The sequence below is a fragment of the Cibotium barometz genome, chromosome 30, assembly GCF_041138505.1.
Source record: "Cibotium barometz isolate CiBa-2024 chromosome 30, ASM4113850v1, whole genome shotgun sequence".
NCBI classification, from domain to species: domain Eukaryota; kingdom Viridiplantae; phylum Streptophyta; class Polypodiopsida; order Cyatheales; family Cibotiaceae; genus Cibotium; species Cibotium barometz.
The window spans coordinates 53602629-53619864 of record NC_141075.1 but is presented as its reverse complement, the minus strand read 5'-3'; the positions used below and the strand labels follow the sequence as shown (position 1 = coordinate 53619864).

Sequence of the window (17236 nt, the reverse complement as noted above, 5' to 3'; positions counted from 1 at the left end):
CTTCCTCCTGGACTAGCACATGCATCCCAGAGTCCACTTCAGATGAAACCTGCTGTACGTCCATGTCCTTAAATATTTGTCTGCTAACGCGGAGTGACTTGTAACACAAATAACCACTGTGGATCTTTCAGATCTGGTGTAAAAACAACCTGCTCACAATGTTCAGGGAGTGCAAATGTGTCTCTTTCATCCATCCATTGATAAAAAACAGAAGCAGGATGTAACACACACAAGAGAAGCAAACCCTAATCCATAATCATCAACCATAAAGAAGGAGAGAAGCCATAGTCACCATCTCTCTCACACACACAAAGGAGAACACAACATAGTGTTATGTCCACACTACAAAGTAAACCTAATGTAATGTCCACACACACTATGACCAGCTGGACACGCGGTCATTTATGTCTCACACATGTTCCTACCTAATCTGCCAACACATAGCATAGCTGGCTCACACTGACATCGAGCTTGAATCTCAACAGCCCCTCTCAAGCTCATGATGTACTGCCGATGAAGATGTAGATGAGCTTGGGATATCAACACTCTCAACACTCCCCCTCAAGCTCATCCCATGTACTCCCAACATAGTCCGGAAGTACTCAAACTTCTCCCTGCTAAGTGGCTTCGTGAAGATATCAGCCACCTGCTCATCAGTCTTCACATAGTGAAGATCAACTGTACCATCCAGCACCTTTTCTCTGACAAAGTGATAATGGACCTCTATGTGTTTGGTCCTCGCATGAAATACTGGATTCTTTGCCAACTGCATACTGCTCATGTTGTCACAATGTATGACAACTTTGCCATCAAGAGGCTCACATAAATCTGCCAAGAGACTCTTTAACCATATAGCCTCACAAGTAGCAATGGCTGCACCTCTGTACTCAGCCTCTGTACTGGATAAAGCAACTGTAGGTTGCTTTTTGCTACTCCAACTCACCACAGCACTGCCAAGTGTAAAAGCATATCCACTAGTAGACCTCCTGTCATATGCGCTACCTGCCCAATCAGCATCTGTGTAGCCATGTATGTCCAAGCTTTTACCACTCTCATAGAATAAACCATAATGTGCTGTGGTTTTCACATATCTCATGATGCGTCTCACTGCATCCAAATGTGGTTTCCTGGGGCTCTGCATAAACTGGCTAACTAGCCCCACTGCATAACTCAAATCCGGGCGTGTGATAGTCATGTATATGAGACTACCAACCATCTTCCTGTACATGGAAGGATCATCCAATTCCTCGCCATAATCAGCCCGCAACTTCACATTTTGCTCCAATGGTGTACTTATAGGCTTACACCCTGTCATGCCATACTTTGCCAACATATCCAATGCATATTGGCGCTGTACTAACCAAGTACCTGCATGATCTTTCACCACTTCAATGCCAAGGAAGTATCTCAACTCACCAAGATCTTTCATGTCAAATTGCCCACTCAAAGCTTTCTTGACATGTATCACATCTGCACTATGATCACCTGTAATAATCAAGTCATCCACATAGATGACTAGTAAAACAATCCCATGCTGTGTCTTCTTCACATACAGTGAAGAATCTGCTGTAGAAGTCTGAAAACCAAGTGAGATAAGATATCTGCTCATCTTATCACTCCAAGCACGAGGTGCTTGCTTTAGACCATACAATGCCTTTTTCAACCTGCATACGTGAGTGGGATATCTAGGGTGTACATACCCTTCTGGCTGTGCCATGTATACTTCCTCTTGTAAATCTCCATTCAGAAATGCATTCTTAACATCCATCTGATGCATTTCCCAGCCATTAGCTGCAGCCATAGCAATGACTGCTCTCACTGTGCCCATCTTAGCCACTGGGCTAAACGTCTCATCATAATCCAATCCATGGGTCTGTGCATAACCCTTTGCTACCAATCTTGCCTTATGTCTTTCAATAGAACCATCAGATTTGCACTTCACTTTGTAAACCCATTTACATCCAATAACATTCTTATCCTTTGGTAGTGCAACCAAGTCCCATGTATCATTATGGACCAATGCGTCCATTTCCACATCCATTGCTTTTTCCCATACATGCTCTCCAACAGCCTCTGTATAGCATGTAGGTTCCACATGCTTTACCATAGATGTCATATATGCATAGTGCATAGCAAAATCTCTGTATGTCAACCTGTCAACAGGATATCTGACCCTCTGGGATCTCCGCAATGCATGCGGGTCACTCTGTACACCTGTAACTCGAGCATGTGGTGGCACATATCTGTCCTGCCTAACACCAGGTGTGCGTACAACAGGTATCCCGAGCTCCTCATCCAAACTCTCAGAACTAGAGGACTCATAACCTGTGATCCCAATTCCTTCGACTTTCTTCTTGCCTTTATCCATAGCACTACTCCCAGTGCTCACACTCTCATGTCTCAGACGTCCTGACCATGGACGTACACTGCTACTACTCTCAGCTTCTGCTGGCCCAGACATAGTAGTAGAACTAGAACTTGCTTGTGATGGCAAGTTCACAGGCACATTCGCCTCAAGTGTGTCAATGACTCCCTCATCTTTGGCTTTATACCAACTAGCAAGCTCATCGAATACAACATCCCGTGAGATGACTACTTGTCTAGTTTGAGGGTTATAGCATTTGTAAGCTTTGCGATCCTGTGCATATCCAACAAAGACACATTTCTCTGCTTTAGGATCCAACTTCCGTCTTCTTTCATCAGGCACATGAACATAAGCTACACATCCAAAGACTTTGAGATGTCCAATGTCTGGCCTGTAACCTGTTAGCCGCATCTCAGGCGTGCTTCCATGAATGGCTGTTGTAGGTGATTTGTTCAGGATATACACTGCAGTAGCACATGCTTCTGCCCAATAGTAATCTGGCATGCTCTTTTCATTGAGCATTGCCCTTGCCACTTCACATATGACACGATTCTTTCTCTCAGCCACACCATTCTGCTGAGGTGTATACCTGCATGTCAACTGTCTCCTTATCCCATGCTTCCGCAAGAAATGCTCAAATGCTTTTGAGGTGTATTCACCACCTCCATCTGTTCTCAGGCACTTAATCCAACAGCCATACTGCTTTTCTGCAAAAGCTTTGAAATCCATGAATTTTTCCAATACTTCACTCTTCTCCCTGAGAAAGTATATCCATGTCATCCTGCTAAAGTCATCAATGAATGTAACATAGTATAAACTGCCTTTGATAGATGGGTTTTGTGCAGGACCCCATACATCACTATGTACGATCTCAAGTGGCCTGTTACTCATATTTCCTTCTCTAGGAAATCTCAATCTTGCCTGCTTCCCAAACTGACAGGCTTCACAAACATGCATATGTCCATCATATTTGAACCTAGGCAATCCATTGACTATGCCTCTTGTTTGCATGTTCTTTAATCTCTGTATATTTACATGGCCAATCCTCTTGTGCCACATATCAATATCCTATACCACATTCTTGCTCTTTGAGAACATGGCTGATTTTAGCTCAGGAATTCCAGCATCCAGCTTAAACAATCTTCCTTCTTTCTTGCCTTTAGCAATCACTCTACATCCATGTTTAAAGTCTTCAACGAAGCATCCATGCTCATTGAATCTAACCTGTAATCCCTGTTCTACCATTTGACCAACTGAGGCCAAGCTTTTAGTGATCGAAGGCACATACAACACATCTGACATAGACTTTGTCTGACCATTATGCATGACCAATGGTACACTTCCAACATGTGTAATGACATGCTGGGTATCATCACCTGTTTCCACATAGCCCTTCACATCCATTGGCTTCATGTGCTCAAACCATTCTCCATGACATGTCATATGGTTTGATGCTCCTGAGTCCATGTACCATGTATCATCATTCTCAGCATTTGTTGTCATAGAACCCACAACATGCTTCATGGCAAACAAATGATTTGCAGTTCCATCATTGCTACTTGATGCATAGTTGCCACCATGTTGTGCATAGTTTCCACCATAATGACCACCACGTTGTGCTCTTCCCCCTCTCAAATCATTCTGTTTGCGAAAGCAATCTCTCGCCATATGACCATATTTGCCACAATAATGGCATTCCACATCTTGCATAGAATTTTGTTGGCCTTGCCAACGTCCTCGTCCACGGGGGTTACCTCTGCCTCGCTGAGGTGCATAACCACGACCACCTCGAGCACCATATGAAGGCTGAAAATTCTGCTGTGGAGGCCTATCCTGCCATCCACGACCATTAGCACCACGTCCACGTGATGCGAATCTCCCCCTGCCTCGAAAGCCTCTAGATGAGTAAAAAGCTTGATTTCTTGCATGTTCATCATTGCTTGACGAGGATGCACCACCTGTAACACTCATACCACCAAGGCCAAGCTTCAATTCTTCCACAATGAGCAATGACACAAGCTCATTAAAGTCTGGCATTCCTCCCAACCTTACTGAGATGGAAGTGTCAAAAGATTTGTATTCTTTGCCTAAACCACGCAACGTGAGTGCAACCAAATCATCATCATCCATTGGGGCATGGATTGATGACAAGGAATCAGCATAACCCTTGATTTCCTGAACATACTCATGTATACTCCGATTCCTTCGTGTTACACTGTGAATCTGTTGCTTTAGTTGTATCTTCCTGGCACCAGTGTCTGTCTCATACATTCTGCACAAGATACCCCATGCTTCTTTCGGTGTATCTGCATCTTGGATGTGAATAAGCAAGGCATCTGTTACACATATTGAAAAATAATGCAACACCTTCGAGGACCGCTCTACCCATTGCTTGTGAGCCAGTAACTGAGCATTATTTGGTTGAGGAGGTAGGTATGGCTCCGGGTCTTCCTCCGAGACAAGACTCCACAACCCTTTTCCTTTCAAAAAACTCTTCATTCGAAACTTCCATACTTGAAAGTTAGTGCGATCAAGCTTCTCTCCAACAATCTGTATCGGACCATCTCCCATTGTTACAAAAAAATAGAGTAGTATCACAATGTACGAAGTACCTGTAATGCTCCAAATCTCTTCAAAATGCTTGCAAATTGTGTGCATTAACATCCCACAATGGTTCACCAACAATGTACACTCGATCAAAGTTGAAATCAAATGAAACTCCTTCACAAAAAATTTTCTGGTTTTTTTCTCGCCAGTAAATTCTCGCCAGTAACCAGTCAAGATTATGCTCTAAATCCTTCAAATCTTGTCCAAATGCAATGATTCAACTTGCATTAGCTTCCCAACACATTTCTCCAACATATCCTAGAAGGGTTTGATCCAATTCTTCAAGGGGAATGAGAACCACCAATTTTTGTAACCTCTGGTTTGAATTTTTCTGCACCTGTCAGGTACCACCTCTCACTAAAATTGCTCTATCTCCTTCAAATCTTCTCCAAATCCAAAAATTTTTGATTCAAAAGTTTAGCAACTCATAGGACTCTACTTGTACCAGAGGAATTTGGCCAATTTGATATAGGCAAAGATTAATGCCTTGATTAAAAATGCTCTGTTTTTGGACAGAATTTCTGTAAACCTGCACACCTCTGATAAATCACTTCAATGAGCTCCAAATCCATGAACTGATCTGAAACCAAGCATCACAAGTCCTTAGCAATGTATTTGCTAAACTCTCCAAGCTTTAAAGCATTCAATTTGGTGTCCAAATGAGTGAATTAGGATGAAATCTTTGAAAACTGTCCAGAATTCTGCATCTTCATGCACCGCCTACTCCAGAGGGCTGTAGAGAGAGGGGAAATCACAATTGAATAGATAGGCCTCTTAGCAATGACCTAATCTACCTTGGGTATGAAGGGTTTAGCTCAATTTTGCCTCTAGCTCCTGCAATTGATCCTCCACGGGGGGTATGTTTTCTGTTTTTGTGAAAAACCAGAAATTTTTGCATAAACTCACTTTCATTTGATTTTGCTCAAATCTGTATGCATCAATCTGCTTCAAGATTCTGTATGTTGTTTGTGTCCACTTTGTTAATACATTTGCAAGCCCGAATACATGTGCCTTTGTGTATACATTTGCCAAGAGTATACATTCACTTCAAGCTTTCCATGGAAGCTTTGAGAAAAAACCAGAATTTTTCACTTGCTCTATGCACTTCAATCTTCACTGAACTTGCTCTTTGATACCTGCAATCCGCAGAGGGGGTCTTGCTACACTCACCAATGGTCCTTAGCTCTCAGATCTGATGCCGATGTGTGCTCCACAGCTTCTCCTTTGCTCCAAGCTCCAATGGCTTCCTTCACAGCTTTTTCTTCTTCTTCCCTCTTCTCTCACTCACTCTCACAACTCAGCTAATGAGCTCTTGGCTCTGATACCATGATAAAAAACAGAAGCAGGATGTAACACACACAAGAGAAGCAAACCCTAATCCATAATCATCAACCATAAAGAAGGAGAGAAGCCATAGTCACCATCTCTCTCACACACACAAAGGAGAACACAACATAGTGTTATGTCCACACTACAAAGTAAACCTAATGTAATGTCCACACACACTATGACCAGCTGGACACGCGGTCATTTATGTCTCACACATGTTCCTACCTAATCTGCCAGCACATAGCATAGCTGGCTCACACTGACATCGAGCTTGAATCTCAACATCCATAGCTTCGTGGAGTCTACTTGGAGCAACCACTCTTGTCCCACCTCACTGTTGCGTTTCTTCCAGCAGTGACCACTCTGAACCACTTCACATCAAATAGAAAGTAGTCAAACCTCGTGAACGAGAGCTTTATGCTATCCTTAATCACTCTGCAATACTCGAGCTGGCCATCCTGTGCTGTGATGTCTCTTGCACTAGCTCTACTTTTTTGGAGAAAGTTGACCATCACGCCACTATCAAAAGTAGACCTATTCTCGTCAATGCGTGCGATCCAAAAATGTCGTCCATGAGACCATAGCGCACCGTATTTGTGATACTGGACAACACATAAACGAATTGTGTTGTGAGAGAGAGAAATCTGTATACGCACACACTCGTACTGTGCATTGGGTGAAATGGTTACCTCCCAATCACACCCCTTTGCGAGTTCCTCCTCTTCTTCAGAGATAGCCTCACCCGCTTTCTTTACCTCTGAAACAGCTGCATCTAGCCATCTGCTTGTTGGAAAGGATGGAAGAGCTCGAAGATTATCCGAAATGTAAGAAAGCATTATGGGCCCAAGGCCATGGACAACTAGTAAGTAGGTGTGAACTCTTGGGTGGAGTATAAATACCAATGTAAATGGGATTATGGGTCATTCATGATAATGTTATCTGTTTCAAGAATCAATGGTGGTGAGCTTCTCCCCTGAGATGCTAAGTGGTGACTCCTTCATGAGCCACTCCCTTGTGAGGGACTAACCCACCCCTGTTACTTTCTTTCATTGGTATCAGAGCCTGACTTTTGATCCATGATTTTTAATTTTTTCTTTTCTTCTTCTCATTTCGTGAAATTTCTGCTTCATTTGATTCATGGGGGAAGGGGATATGGCTAAGGTAGAGTTTGTGGTTCAAATCTGAGCACATGGACCTATTTTTTTTGAATGAGTGGACCAAATTGGGAAAAATTTCTAATCTTGATTAGCAGTTGTTAATCAAAAACGTTTTTTTGTTTGGGAGCTTTCTTGCAAACCCTAGCCATGGAATCTCAACATGAGCAAAGGGCATTGAGTCTCTCATGTATCTAGCAATGTTTTATGAAGTATTTCACCTATTTTCCATGAGCAATGGGGCTCCCAATGTGGCTGAAAATCACTACCAAAGCTGCCCACGTTTTTCACCAAAGTGACCCTAATCTTCATCTCCTTCAACAAATTCAAGCATTAAGACTTCCCGGGTGACATTGGTGAGTTGCTCCATCACTTCCTTACAATTTTGAAGCATTCTTTCAAGCTATGGAGTGAATTAGGGTTTTATTACACATAAAATCCTAATTTTCAGAAATTGGACTTTAATCATGGCCATTCATGCTGCTCTTTATGCATTATGAATGCTTGAATGCTACACATAGCCATTCAATGCTATGCCTTGCATATTGGCATAAGTGAGCATAGCTTTTGGCATATTTGGGGGATTGAATAAAATGTTTTGGGTTGGAAGCCCACTTTTTGGTGACACCGTTTTTCATTGCTGGTTGCACGTTTTTAGTCATAACTCTCTCATACGAACTCCGTTTTTGGAGTTCTAGTACTCAAAACGACCGGCTCGTCGTCCTCTTCGAGACGAGCTATAGGTCTTGAGGTGCAGGATTCAGCAAGTGCTCTCTGTTTTCACTTTTGTACTGGATTTTCTAGTCCCGAGCAGGAACTCGCGCCCAGAACACGACCTGAGATCACCGCTCCGTGACACTTGGATGTTGTTGATGTATGTGGAAATGTATTGAAGTGGATGTGATGAAGGAAGCACTATGAACCATGTATTATGATATGAATGAGCATGAGTCATGCTATAAATCAATTGTAAGTCAACTCTACTCATTCATTGAGCTTGTAACTCACGATTTTATTCCTAGAATCTAGAATGAAGTAAGGGTACCTTGGCATTTGGAGGAGAGGCCAAGGGGAGAATGTCTTGAATCTTCCTTGCCGTTAGTGCCGGGTAACGCGGTAAGGAAGAGGATTAGGTACTTGGTGGTAAAGAAATGGCCTCAACCTTCACCTTGGTGAAGGGGTGAGAAGTGCTTGGCCGGGATATCGGCAAGCATCGACGCGCTTCATCGACCACTTCATTCGACTTGAGCAAACAAGCAAATCCTTTACATCGACTTCTTATGCAAAAGGACAAAATTGATGCCATAAGGTCACATGCTCAGATGGAAAAATGATTGAGGATTGATTTGCTTACAGTGGTCAAATGCATAAGGATTTTAATACTTGATTGAGATTTGGTGCAAAAAGAGGGGAGACCATGGCAAAATTTTTGCAAAATTTGCCTACTTGCAGCCAGGACAAATCCTTGAATTTCTAGGGTTTTTCAAAAGCTTTTCAAATCTGTCCTAAAAGCTCTTCAATCTACCCGAAAACCTCTTTCAAACAAGCTAAAGATCACTCAAATCGGAGTAGTATTGAGCGGTCAAAGTTAAGAGTTGACTTTCAGCTAGAATAGTTGACTGGTCAAAGGCAATTGACTTTTTCAAATATGTTTTTGGGGATCCTTACTCGTCTCGTCTGGTACAGTTGACTGGTCAAAGGCTGTTGACTTTTTCAGATCTGTTTTTGGGGATTCTTATTCGTCTCGTCAAGAGCTTCGCATCGATATAAAGATCACCCAAATTGGATACTGTTTGAATAGAGAAAAAAAAAATCAAGTAAGTGGTCTTTGCAAGGAGGGATCAATTACGCGCATGGAAATGACTAGAGGAGGTCAAAACAAGGGAGCCCGGAATGAAAATGATCAAAGACAACCAGAAGAAATGATGGCAACGAGTTCATCAACGAGGAATGAAGAAAGTTCAACCATAAAAGCACCATCTCCAGATGAATCTCAGCCAGTGGAAATGCCTCAATCTTTGGGAACTACTCCGCTAACAGTGGACATGATGTTAATGGCTATGGAGAGTATGTTTCAAAGGATTGAAAATAACCAAACAAATCGGCAACAACAATTTGGTGAACACCTCATGGAATGGTTCGACAAGCGACACCACTACCTGGATGACGTGATGCAAAGAGGGTTAAAAGACTTGGAGAAAGCCATTAGTGCATTGGCTCCTCTCAAGCTCAACCAAGAAGCCGACATGAATGCAATGGATGGTGTACATTATGATGCCAAACATGATGGAAAGCCTTCTATGCTAGAAGAGAATAAAGTAAGACAAATGATGCCACCTCAAATGATGCCACATTCTTCTTACATGGACAAGGGCAAGAGACCTATGGGTGATGCTTCTTATGAGAGATCCAATGCCAGTATTCCAAGAACTTCATCCTTTATGCAAGATGCAAGAAGAGGGTATGAACAGAAGGGATTTAAAGATGCAGGTGATTGGCAATTGGAAGATGAGCAAATGCATAGACACTTGGGTGAAGGAAGAGGATTTGATGATCCAAGAGCACGGCAGAGGGGTTCAAGAATGCATGGTGATTTTGACAATGCTGTGAAGGACAAAATCATATTTAATAAGTTCAAAGGAGAATCAAATTCTATCGAAGACTTTGAAGAGTGGGCAAACAAGATGGATCTCTACTTCGAAATCAGCCCAAGGAGCGAGATTGCCAAAGTCTACTTCGCCTCACTTCATCTTGAAGGTTTTGCTCACACTTGGTGGAGGAGGAAGCAATCTCATGGTTATGTCATCACTACTTGGGAAGAATTCAAGAATGACATGGCAGAAGAGTTTACTTCTCGCATGCAAAGGGACAATCACATTGTGGAATGGGACAAGCTAGAGCAAATCACTACCGTGAAGGAATATTCTCATAAGTTTCTAAAGCTTCTATTATACTTGGACGACTTTGATGAGCATTATCTTGTTGTCAAGTATATAAGGGGCTTGAAAGCTCCTATTGGTGGTGATGTCAAGTCTCATGAACCCGCCACTTTGAAGAAGGCAATGATGCTTGCAGAAATTCATGAAGAGAAGTACTTGACAAAGTGGGCTAGCAAAGGGAATATCAAAGGGGAAGTGATCACAAGGACTGACATGGGTTCTCATGCAAACACAAGACCTAATCTTCCAAGATTTCCTACCGTGTATGGTAGAGGGTCTAATAGACTTCCATTTAAACCACCATTTACGTCCAACAAAGCTACATACAATGATTCCAAGCCAGCAAATGGGGGTTCAAAAAGCAAGGTTATCAAGGAGGACCGTTTGCATGAAATGAGGCTCAAAGGTCTATGTTTCAAATGTGGAGAAAAATGGAACAAGGATCACTTCAAAGTATGCAAATCCAAGGATATTTCCATAAGCTACATTATCACTGAGGACTAATCATGAGGAGGAGGAATTCCTTGAATGCAATGATGCCTTAGGATGGGGAGATCCTCATGAGGGTGGAGGTTCTCATGATGATGGTTTTGATGAAGAAAATCCCGAGTTTCCTTTTGATCCGGGTGGGAAACTAAAGTTTGCTCATGACAAAATGGATGATGGGATGCCTCTATGCGTGTGGAATGAAAATAATAGTGCACATACTACCTTGTGTACAATCTCTCATGATGCTTATGTGGGAAGTAAGGGTGCCAACACATTGAGATTGAAGATCAAGGTGAATGGGAGAACAGCATATGCACTCATTGATACTGGAAGCACGCATAGTTTTGTCAATAAAAGGTCTTTGAACACTCTCAAAATGCAACCAACTTCTTTACCACACAAGCACATGGTGCAAGTGGCCAATGGTGATTCAATGGGTTGCAATATGAAGTGTCAAAGTACAGAATTGGAGTTGTCCAAGAGCTACTCTTGCAAAGTTGATCTTTTGGTGATTGAGTTGGGACCAATTGACATAGTACTTGGATGTGATTGGCTGTCCACTTTGAACTCTTTTACCATGAACTTACAGAAAAGTTTCATGAGTTTTGTGCATCATGGAGGGGTTATTACATTGAATGGAATGCAAGGGTCCAAGCTCTTCATGATCAATGCTACTCAAATGAAGAAAGAGTTCAAGAAAGAGGGCTATGTTTATGTACTACAGCTTTGCAAAGAGGAAGATAATAGCAAAAAGGATTGCATCGAAAATGTGGACATGGTTAAGCTACTCAAGGATTATGAAGATGTGTTTACCATGCCAAAATCAATGCCGCCAAAGAGGAGTGTTGATCACGCTATTGATTTGGAACCAAATGCCAAACCAATCAACAAGCCTCCCTAGCATTTGTCAAAGGTTGAAAAGGAAGAGGTGGCAAAGGTTGAAAAGGAAGAGGTGGCAAAGCAAGTCAAAGAACTCATTGACATGGGATGGGTTGAACCAAGTCAATCTCCTTTTGCTTCTCCGGTGCTACTTGTGAAGAAAAAGGATGGTACTTTCCGCATGTGCATTGATTACCGTGATTTGAATAAGATCACCATCAAAAATCGTTTTCCAATACCAAGGGTGGATGATCTTTTGGATGAGTTGAAGGGTGCCACATGCTTTTCAAAGATTGATTTGCGTTCCAGATACCATCAAATAAGGATGAAAAGTGGTGATGAGTTCAAAACATCATTTCGTACAGAAAGGGGTCTTTACCAATTCATGGTTATGCCGTTTGGATTATGTAATGCATCGGCAACTTTTCAAGCATTGATGAACAAAGTGCTTCAACCTTTCCTCTACAAGTTTGTATTGGTCTTTTTCGACGACATACTTATCTATAGCAAACAAGAGGAAGTGCATTTGAAGCACGTGAAAGAGGTTTTGGAGGTCTTGAGGCAAAACAAGTTGTATGTTAAGGAGACAAAATGTACCTTCATGGCACATGAGGTGGAATATTTGGGTCACATTGTGAGCAAGGATGGCATTTGTGTGGATCCAAAGAAAGTGGAATGTATTAGGAATTGGCCGGTTCCTTCAAACACTACTCAATTGAGGGGATTTTTGGGGTTATCTTCATTCTATAGGCGCTTTATTGCCCACTATGCAGAAATTGCAGCCCCAATGTGACGGACAAATTACAGCCCCAATGACGGACAAATTGAAGAAGGAAACCTTCTTTTGGGATGCCATTGCCAACAAAAGATTTGAAGATATGAAGAAGATGCTCACATCAGCACCTATTTTGGTATGTCCAGACTTCACCAAACCTTTCACAATAAGGGCGGATGCAAGTGGAAGAGGGATTGGTGCGGTACTTTACCAAGACCATGGAGTCATTGCTTATGAAAGTAGAAAGCTGAATGACAAAGAAAGAGAACTCCATGTGTATGAGCAAGAGATGATTGCTATACTCCATGCTATCAAGAAATGGCACCATTACTTATATGGGAGTCATTTTTATGTGAGAAGTGATCATAGGGTGCTGAAGTATTTCCTCACACAACCCAATTTGTCTCCTAAGCAAAGAAGGTGGGTAGCAACACTACAAAACTATGATTTTGAAATCACATACACAAAGGGCAAAGAAAATGTGGTTGCCGATTCCTTGTCTCGTATGTGGGCCTGCTCATTGTATGCTATTTCTGAGGTGCATAAAGATTGGATCATGGAGATACAAGAAGAGTACTTGTTTGATGAAGAAACCTCACAAATAGTGCAGAAATTACAGCAAGGTGTATGTGAAGAGTTACCCCATTATGAGCTGAAAAATGGTCTCCTCTACTACAAAGGAAAAGTCTACTTGGTTCTTACTTCATCATTTATCAAGAAGATCATGGAAGAGATGCATTGTACTCCTATGGCTGGTCATTTGGGTGTCTACAAAACCTTTGATGCAATAAGGAAAAGTTTCTTTTGGAAGGGGATGTGGAAGAGCATTCATGCTTATGTAAGTGGGTGCCGGTCATGTCAATTGAACAAGGATCCTACACATAAACCGGGAGGTTTGCTTCAGCCATTGCCCATTCCCGAAGGCAAATGGAGTCATATATCAATGGATTTCATTACTAACCTTCCGCGCACAAAGAAAGGGTGGGACAGCTTGTATGTTGTGGTGGATAGATTGACCAAAGTGGCCCATTTCATTCCTTCCAAGGTCACATATTCAGCCCAAAATGTTGCCAAGCAATTTGTTGATGGGGTTTTCAAGTTGCATGGTATGCCGTCACAAATTGTGAGTGATCGCGATGTCAAATTCATGAGCACTTTTTGGAGAACATTGTTTGAATATATGGGAACCAAGCTTACTCCAAGCACCGCCTATCATCCCGAAACCGATGGTCAAACAGAAAGAGTAAACAAATGGGTGGAAACATATCTACGCCACTATTGTCATGATACTCAAAGCACATGGGATGATTGGTTACCTTTGGCTGAGTTTGCTTACAACTCAACATATCATGTGAGCATTGGCATGTCACCCTTTGAGGCTTTATATGGTTACAAGGTCAATTTGCCTATGTTGGTGGGTACATATGAGACTTCTAACCATAATGCCAAGGAGGAAGCTGAAAGGATGCAAGCTTTGTTGCAACAATGCAAAAGTAATTTGAAGGTTGCACAAGAGAAAATGAGACAATATGCCAATGTTCATCGAAGACCATTGGAATTCAAAGTGGGAGTTGGGTTCTTTTTTGAGAATACCAAAGTCAAGATATGTGTCTTTGAAGGGAAGCACCAACACCAAACTAGCTCATCGCTATTATGGTCCTTATCAAGTGATACGAAGAGTTGGGGAGGTTGCATATCAACTCTTACTTCCATCTACAACAAAGATTCATGATGTGTTTCATGTCTCTCACTTGAAAGGGTATGTGGGTATGATCGATCAAATGGTTGATGAGTTACCTCCAATGAATGAAGAGGGAATGATTGAATACATTCCAGAAGCTATCTTGGGTACAAGGAAAAAGGTACTTCGCACTCGTACCTTGGTGGAGTATCTTGTTCAATGGAAAGGTTTACCTAAGGAAGAAGCTTCATGGCAACCTATTTCAGCATTGGAGGGATATGAAGCATTGATAGAGCAATATGGGTTGGTGTAAATTCAGCCACATGGAACATTCTTCTCCAAATTTGGGGTATTCATTTGAGGTTTCGAGGACGAAACCATTGGGGAAGGGATGGTTTGTAAGAAAGCATTATGGGCCCAAGGCCATGGACAACTAGTAAGTAGGTGTGAACTCTTGGGTGGAGTATAAATACCAATGTAAATGGGATTATGGGTCATTCATGATAATGTTATCTGTTCCAAGAATCAATGGTGAGCTTCTCCCGTGAGATGCTAAGTGGTGACTCCTTCATGAGCCACTCCCTTGGTGAGGGACTAACCCACCCCTGTTACTTTCTTTCACGAAAGAGGCAAAGATCGAGTTGAGCGATTCTTTCGAAACTGTGCTCTTTCCTGTGCATTTGCCTCCTTTGTGAGCTCATATCTCTCTAGCCACTTCTGCATGGGCTCCCAGTTAAGAATGCAAAACTTCATCGCCTTCTCTTTGAAGGCTGGGTTCATTTTTCTTTGGGTCCCCTGACCTTGGGGTTCATCATCACCGACAAGCCGAATGTCAGTATTGTCGCTCCATAAGCGAGGCATTTCTGGGTCTGACATGCCTAAAAACTCTGTTATGAACACCAAAGACTCTTGCATGAGCCACCCCATGCTACCCTGTGGACGTGCTCTCTAACGAACAAACCCTTTTAGTGTCTTCATGAACCGCTCTAAGAAGAACATCCATCGGCTGTGGACAGTTCATGCTAGTGCAACCTCGTCAACCACATGAACTAGCAAATGCAACTGGATTGTGACAATGCTTGTGGGAAAGAATTTTTCAACCATACAGACAGCCTATACTGCATTGAGTTTGGCAGCGTCTATGCTGTCTCTCCTTATCCCTTTAGATGAGATCCATCGTACCAAGGTACTGATCTTGTAAATGGTTGCTCGCACATCCTCTGATAGGCAGTCTTTCATAGCTACAGGGAGCACAAACTGCAGAAACTTATGCCAATCATGAGACTTGAGTCCTCCAAGATCGTCATTCCGTGTGAAGGCAGTCTTTAGACACCTCATGCACCCAGTAGGTGTGAGACTCGTGATTGATCAATAACTCACCCCAATAAGGGAGATCGTGGAAGATCGAGAGCCTTTTCATGCCTGCGAGTGGTGTCCCCGTCTCCTCTTCCCACATTTGCTTCCAATCACTTGCTTTCCATTGTCGTTGTGCTAGCCCTTCACGCAAGGCGTGTCCTTCAGGCAGATATCTGTGATGTACTTGGTACACGGTTTTCCGAAGAGGTTTTGAGTAGGGTGCAACATCGAGTCGAGGTCCACATAAGGGACATGCATTGTAATCCGAAATGGACAAGCTTGCACAAATAATGAACCAATTTATGACATTAAAAAATGAGGTATTGTGTACACATAGACCCACCAGGTTGGATGAAACGTAAAGGGTTGACTGATGTTACCTGAACATTCACCATATCCGAGCCAGTCATGCATCATCCACATAAGTATGCCTTGCACTCGTACCTCCCGTCTTGTCAAAGGTTGTGACATGTCTCGCACAGTAATACCATCCCATAAAGTGCGTAGCTCTTCCACAAGCAGTGCCAGGTATACATCCATATTTTTGACCTTGTACTAGCACGATAAGGGCTAGCAACAAATGACCCTTTTTTGTGGCCAGCCATGGCGGGATGTTATAGTTAACCAAACAGACAAGCCATGTGCTCCATGATGAGCTGCGTAGACCAAATGGATTTACACCATCCATAGCTAGGCCTAGATGCAGATTCCAAGGCTCTCCAACAAAGGCCACGTGTTGTCTATGTGTTTCCAAGCATCGGAATCGGCAGGCACTTGCATCACACCGTCTGTGGATTTGCTCTTTGCATGCCATGACATTAATTGGGCTACGGATTTGCATCTGAATATGTTCTTGATTCTCAGGATGATAGGAAAGTGAAGCGAAGGACTTTTGTTGGGGCTGCTTTGCCCACAAGGTCTTCCATGAATCTTTTCGCTCCACACTTTGAACATATGTGCAGGTGCGCATACTCGTTGCGAAAAAGGATGCAATCATTTGGACATGCATGAATCTTTGTGTAGTCCATGCCCATGGACTTTAAAAGCTTCTTAGTGTCCCCATGCGTCGGAGGCATGTCATTCCCATCTGGCAAAAAATGATCTTTCAAAAGCTTGCAAAGGATAAGTAATCTTTTTGTATTTCGAACTATAAAAACAAGTTTGACTATTTTGGTGCAGTAAAGAAACTATCAAGTGCACTCTACCTGAACAATTCAGAGACACTAGCATCCAACCATCCATAAATGGATTGAAGATTGAGCATCGCGAGTGACGCACGTAGAACAGAGTTCTTTGCGCCATTGTAGAGTGGCAAATGAGGTAGTTTTTGCATCGTTTGCTCTTCTTTGTCGACTTCTGATCGTGGAAATTCTGTCGTATACACGAAATCCACGTCATTGTGCCCACCATCCATGCATCCACGTCATTGTGCCCACCATCGTGGTCCTCATCCATGCATCCAGCATTTCTCCCATGTGTTCATTCTTTGTCATGCTTGCAATAGCTTGTCTTTCCGCATTTATCTCCATCTCTGTCATCGCATCCCTAGCTGTCCTCTATAGTCCACGAGATGTGGACGGCGCAATGTCGTGTGGATCGGCCGGCCAAACCATGTGACTGGAAGCGTAGGTTTTGTAGTTGATCCGATGCAAATGGTCCATA

At 42.6% G+C, this 17236-nt stretch overlaps 2 pseudogenes; both read right to left on the bottom strand.

The window, feature by feature from the left end:
- The window catches only part of LOC147621670 (uncharacterized), a 16014-nt pseudogene extending 692 nt beyond the window's left edge, over positions 1-15322 (bottom strand).
- A 948-nt stretch (positions 15323-16270) lies between these two features.
- On the bottom strand, positions 16271-16988 carry LOC147621669 (uncharacterized; annotated as a pseudogene).
- Positions 16989-17236: the final 248 nt, after the last annotated feature.